Raw genomic sequence first — 6,301 nt, 5'->3', positions numbered from 1 at the left:
CCTGAGGATTACGCTGTGAAGTTATTATGTCGGATGATTCAGTTCGGCGCTTGCTGTTTAAAATGCTACAGGGAATGTACCAACTGCAGAAGTCTCTAGTGTTTTGAGGCCTTTTGAGCCTGATAAGTCTAAGGGAGGCCCAGTCGCATCTTGCTCTTTGCGCAAAATATGAACACTGCAAAATTCTGTCAGCATGTCATACATGGGGAAGTGGGGGACTTTGCTTTATTGCAGGAGTGCATAGGGGCAGGGTGCTATTGGTTAAGCCCCTTTCATTTTTAAAAACACACACTCTGTCTTTAGGAAAGAAGTACAGAGCTTCCAATAAATATATTTTAAAAACAGAAAAAGAAAGTTCATGTAATTGGTTGGGCGCTGTTTGGGGGAAGGAATGTCACCCTCCTGGCATAAGACACTCTTCTGGAATAGCACCACTGTCATCTTAAAAAACAAAACAAAGCAGAAAATGTTTATATCAAAACTCTGTTTCCCCCTCAGAAATCCCATCACAGCCACATAAACGCCAATCAAGCAAGGATCTGAAGCAGTAAAAGAGCATATAAAAGGAAAACAAATGTGCATTGATTGTGCAACAAGCTGATTGCACAGAATGGAATTGATAGATACTGAACCAGCTCCTCTGAGGGCAGCATAGATTTTCGCACTGTCTGGAGAAAAAGCAAATTCCAAGTAAGGCTCCCATTCATTCCCAGAGCTCTTCTGAGAAATTTGCCTTGCAGCCTCTCTGACGCAAATCATGGCTTTCCTTACCCCTTGTTGAACCAGCGCAGCTTCCCTTGGGTAGTACCAGAAAGAAAGCTCTTTTTGTTCATTTCATTGAGCAGGACTATGCCATTGAACAATCCCCCCCCACCCTCCATTTCTTAATTGATGTCCCCTGCCTATGTGCCGTCTGGGCTCACCCCTGCTGTCTAACAAACTGCCCTGACATTAACCTCATGTTTTTATAAATGACAGACTTCCTCAATTCAGCAAAGCAGAGCAGCCCTTTGGAGTGAAAGGAAGCACATTAATCTCCACCATGTCAGAAAGAAATGTGCATTTTGCAATGGACGCACTGCCACATGTCTCTCAGCCTTGGAAAAGGAGGAATTGATGAGCAGGCCTTGAGACAGTGTTGAGAAGAGGGTTGCTAGATTGCAGCTGGATGGGGCAGTGGAGATCATGGGTTGCGTCTTCCACACTCTTCAAAAATGGTAAGTATAATCATGGGAGGGCACGGTTGAACTTCCTTGGCGATGTGTGTGCATGTCTGTATATGTGTGCACACGTATTAACCCTTTCCCCACACCAGTCTCCCAATCCAAGTTGGTCCACCCTTGAAACTGCCATTTGCTCTACAAGGCAAATGATAGAGGTTTCTGGTCCAGGCATCAAGGGAAGCAAGGAAGGGAGGACAGATGGAGCAAGAGACTTTCAAATGACATAGGGGGCTGGAGATGGAGAAGTGAAGGTCACAGGCAAAGATATTGTTACAGCGGTAGCAAGATTCCAGGGCTCATGGCACTTAACCAAGGTTTGTGTTTCTTTGGAAGGAGGCACAGCGGAAGCAAGTGTCTTTGAGCAATATATTTTACTTTACACATACAACCTGAGCTTTGATGGAGGCATTGCAGAACTTTACACCTCAAGCGTGTCTCTCATTGCTCCTCTCGTAGCTTCTGCAAGCTTGGGTCCAAAGCGGCTGCCAGCCACGCCTCCTGATCTGTTGCTGCAGCACGCATGACGTTCTGGCACCTGCTTTCTCCTCCTCAAAAACCCTTGCTCAAAACCTCAGTTTAAAAGGACACCTTTTTTCCTTTGGGGACATCACTCCGTCTGTTACCTCAGCAACCTCCCCCTCCAGGCACCATCATATTCTGCCTGGCTGATGGCTCCCACTATCAAACAAACCAAGCTATTATAAGCCTTTTGTATATTCAATGACCCACCCCACAGTACAGTACAGTACCATAGCTATGGGTGGGTTAGCTGCGTTTTTTGCCCTGGGTGAAGCCTCCAGAAAAGTGCTATTGAGGCTCCCAGTCTCTCTCTCTGTGTGGATGCAAATACGCATGGGGAAGTGCCAAATTGGGTCTTTGACGTGGGTGAAAGAAACCCTTGTTTTGCTCCTGGTCTCACTCCTGTCAGCAACTGGGCTGCAGCTCCTGCACTTTCTGGGCCCCACAGTGAGTTCATGGCAGGAATCCGGCCTTGAAGTAAACAGTGCATGTTACCAGCCTTTCCTGGTCCAGCAATGTCTTCTATGGACAATTGCAAACACAAACACATGCCTCGACCCTTAGGTCTACCCTGGTGATGTACTTAGGACCCAGATAGGAACAGGTGACTTAGATCAGGCCCACCAAGCTCATCCATTCAAGTACTAGTAATACAGACCAGAGTTGCACAGCGAAAATGCATTTAGACTCTGTATTAGTTGATCACATGGCCCTACCAAGCAAAATATAAAAACAAGTATGTGTCTGATGTTGTGAGAGCCGTTTACAGCAAGGACTGGAAATCCATAGCCGACTATTCATAGATCAGAACTATATAAAGATTTGTATTCCTGCAACATCTTAGAAGCAAGATACATTAACAGGCACGTGGGTGGCTAGGAAGATTGGTTACAAAAATTCTGAGTGATATAAACTACAGATGTCTGGCATGACTACATAGTCATTTTTGTTTATTCTGATTCTAGCACAAACCCTAAATGAATCAGTTAAGATTGATCTGTTAAGTTTATCTGTATGAAGAGGACCTTTTTTATGTACGCTACCACAGCAGCAAGAATTCTTCTGGCAAAGTATTGGAAGATGCAAGAACTACCTACTCTGGAAGAATGGCAGACAAAGGTGATGGACTTTATGGGACTGGCAGAGATGACCGGCAGAATCCGCGACCAGGGGAAAGAAACAGTGGAAGAGGACTGGAAGAAATTTAAAATATATCTTAAAAATTGTTGTAAAATTGAGGAATGTTAAGATGTCAAGGGGTAAGAAGTAGAGAATTACAGCTGTAACTAACAAGTTTATGGAAACGTAATGAAGGGGAACTAATAGATAAACTGACTAAAGGGTTGCTAAAGAATTCCAAAATAAGGATGCAGCGAAAGGGAGGTATGGGGAAGTCGGAGGAAAGAAGGTCTATGAATATAAGATTATGAAATTATACATGTTTAAATGTTTTGTATGTTTTTGTCTTGTGTTTTGTTTGCTTTTATTATGTGTTTGAAAAATGAATAAAAAATATTTAAAAAAATAAAAATAAGTTTATCTGTATGAAGAGCAGAGTATGACAAGGATATAGAGGACGAATCTGTCTTGCTGTCTCTACCAGACCTTGCAAATTAGGCCCATCTTGCCCCAAACCTGATCCACAACTCATCTCTATGGTCTGTGTCTAAGGCATGCCCTTGAAAGCACAATGGGAACGTGTCAAATCAATAGATTCCTTCGGAGAGGGGTGCAGGAGCTGTACAAATGTGGCTACGGCCAACGTAGAAGAAGCTGGGTGGGCTTCAGAGCTGTTGAGCTGAAGCCCACTGAACTGCAGAGCTCGTCCCAGCAGCTGATGAACTTGGCATGATCCTACCAAAGTACATCTCACTATAAATTTGTCAGGCCTTCTATGGTCCTGTAGGATTTGGTTGTCTCAGCAACTGATTAGTGCTTTCCTAAGGCAACAAGCTTCAAGGAAGGAAGCAACTTAGGCTGTGGGTAGGTAGAGAAGGGGGGGTGGATATTCCATTTCCCGTGCTGTTTTTGGCTGCTTGGCAGAAAGGAATCAAAGTTCCTTTCCTCCTCCACAACTACTACTATCTGTTGAAGGTGGACCTATGCCAGAGTATGGGAGAGGGAGGGTAGAGAGAGAGTACATGTTTGCTTGTGTGCTAACGTGTGCCAGTGTTGTGTTGTGGTGTGCATTGTATATATGCACAAGTCTGGTAAATAATGCTCATGACCACCTATGCAGGAATCTGTATGTTCCAGAGAGTTGTATATACTAGGTTGAGTAGACCCATGACCTAAGTTAGTCATGGCCTTTCATTTCAATAGATCTACTCTGAGTACAAGGTAGTTTAATACAATCCAGCATGCCTATTGTGGGGAGGAGAGAGGGAAAGAAAGAAAGAAAGAAAGAAAGAAAGAAAGAAAGAAAGAAAGAAAGAAAGAAAGAACATGCTTACATGCATTTTCTAGGAAAACTCCCTTCTTAATGCTTGCATTATGACCTTCAGGCTCTATACCATCCATGTTCTTCACCTAGATCTCCAAGAGGAAGGGATGCAACAGAGAGCTGGAAGGAGAAAAGATTGAAAGTTGTTATGCATAAGGAGTTGCTGGTAGGATATGAAGTTCAAAAACCATCTAGGAATCCACTGATGCACAAGTTGGAGACTACCATGGTCTTAGCTAACTGGTCCTATACAACTAGAAATTATTTGATAGGTATTTGACCATCTGCAGTGGAGTTTTCTAGGCAGAGAGCAGAGGAAATTTCTTGCATAAACACATACTTTTCATTTTAGGCTTTCATTTTCCCTTTGAAGAGAGTACCAGAAAAACAGCAGAAATGCCAGATACTGCAATAAAATGTACAGAAAACACACACAAAATGCATTTCCCTTTAAATGTAATTGTTTGAACTAACACCAAAAAATGTTCATGCAAAGGTATTTCATTTTTTCTTTTTTAATGCAATAAACCAGATGCAATAGCTAATATGAGCAGGAGGAGTAGAGGATGGAAAGGCTCATTCCTAAAAGAAATGATGTCCAGTAACAAGAAACAGCTGAAGATCTGCTCCCAGCCCTCCTCCTCCTCCTCCATTTGCCCTTTGGGTCAGTTCACATTTTTTTGAATCCTGATTGCCGAGAAATTGGAGGCTTGTGTTCCGCTCAAGGTCTGACTTGTTAATGGGAGGCCTGAGGCAGCGTGCATTGAAATATGAGGAACTGTATTACAAATGCCATCCTAGGAGTTCCACTAAAGTTTTAAGATTTGGGAGAGAGAGAGAGAGACCAGGGGTGGGGGAACACTTTCTGTGACCATATAGAATAGCTGAACAGCTGCAAGGCAAAACCTCAGGGACTCCCCTGGTTTCTCCTTACTGAGAAAACATATGGAGCCTAGACACATGTGCTTCCCATGTGGAGGCTACATTTCATGCATGGTTTTTATGTGTCTAAGTGAGTGAAGTTTGGCTCAGGACTCTCTCTCTCTCTCTCTCTCATATAGGTGATTTGTTTCAAAGCCTACAGAAGACAGAAACTTCTTTGAACGTTACACTGAATGGCATGAGATGTGAGGAATTTGTTTCTGAATGTCATTCCCTGGATCTTTTAACACCAGGGATGTGTACACATTGCCAGCGTAAAATGCATCTTTTTCTCAATTTGGATTGAAGCAGATTTGGGGAGAAATGCGCCAGAATGCAGTATTTCCAGGAAAGGACAGGATAGATATGGATTGTGGCTGAATTTCTACATACTGTACACCACTTCCCAAACCAGTGATGGGAGAGCACTGGATGCCAGGTAAACAGGAGTGTGTACACAGCCTCTATGTATTTGGAAATCCAACAAAGCACTCTGTGGCACATCTTCGATACATCTGTCGGCGTATTAGTGCATGTGATTGGACGCTCAAGTCAGCTAACTTTGGGGAAAATAATCATAACATTGCAACAGAACAGTTCTTACCCACAATTAACATGGAAAGATGTGTGTTGTAGAATGAATATTCACACATGTGGAGGGACAGAATGAAGAGGAGTATTCAGAGGAACAAAACACATCCTAATATTCAAAGCAAATGTTCTAGCCATACAGGGCGTCATCAATATTTGGCGGACAAGATGTCTAGTGTAGGTGGTGAGGGGCAAGGTGCATGGTACAGACAGCTCTCTTCTCCAGTGCCTCACCACTGCTCTCTGTCCCCAGCATCTTCCTCCTGAGGCAGCCACCTCACCCTGCCTAAAAATAGAGCTGGCCCTATACCTGTCCACCCACTGTTAAATATAGGTTGTCTTCTTCTTCTTTGGTGATCACTCATTGCCGAGTAAGACTGTAGTGTGCATGCACATGAAAGCTCATACCAATAACAAATTTAGTTGGTCTCTAAGTTGCTACTGGAAGGATTCCCCCCCCCCCGACTACAGCAGTCCAACACAGCTACCTACCTGTCTTCCATAAACATGGTTTTAACAGTGAGTCCATAAGTGACTGTGGAGGCCAATTCTGGACCCACACACCCTTCCACAGTGGGGACATTGGTTTCCAGACGGGAGTTGA

At 43.6% G+C, this 6,301-nt stretch overlaps 1 long non-coding RNA gene across 1 annotated transcript; it reads left to right on the top strand.

The window, feature by feature from the left end:
• Positions 1-1,003: 1,003 nt before the first annotated feature.
• Positions 1,004-6,009, top strand: LOC310839790. The gene is made up of 3 exons (XR_014561656.1): positions 1,004-1,217; positions 4,276-4,351; positions 5,247-6,009. It is a non-coding gene; the product is annotated as an uncharacterized lncRNA (long non-coding RNA).
• The last annotated feature ends 292 nt before the right edge of the window (positions 6,010-6,301 follow it).

This window comes from Podarcis gaigeae, assembly GCF_964106915.1.
Source record: "Podarcis gaigeae genome assembly, chromosome: 2".
Classification (NCBI taxonomy): Eukaryota; Metazoa; Chordata; class Lepidosauria; order Squamata; family Lacertidae; genus Podarcis; species Podarcis gaigeae.
This window is presented reverse-complemented; position numbering and strand designations above follow the sequence as displayed.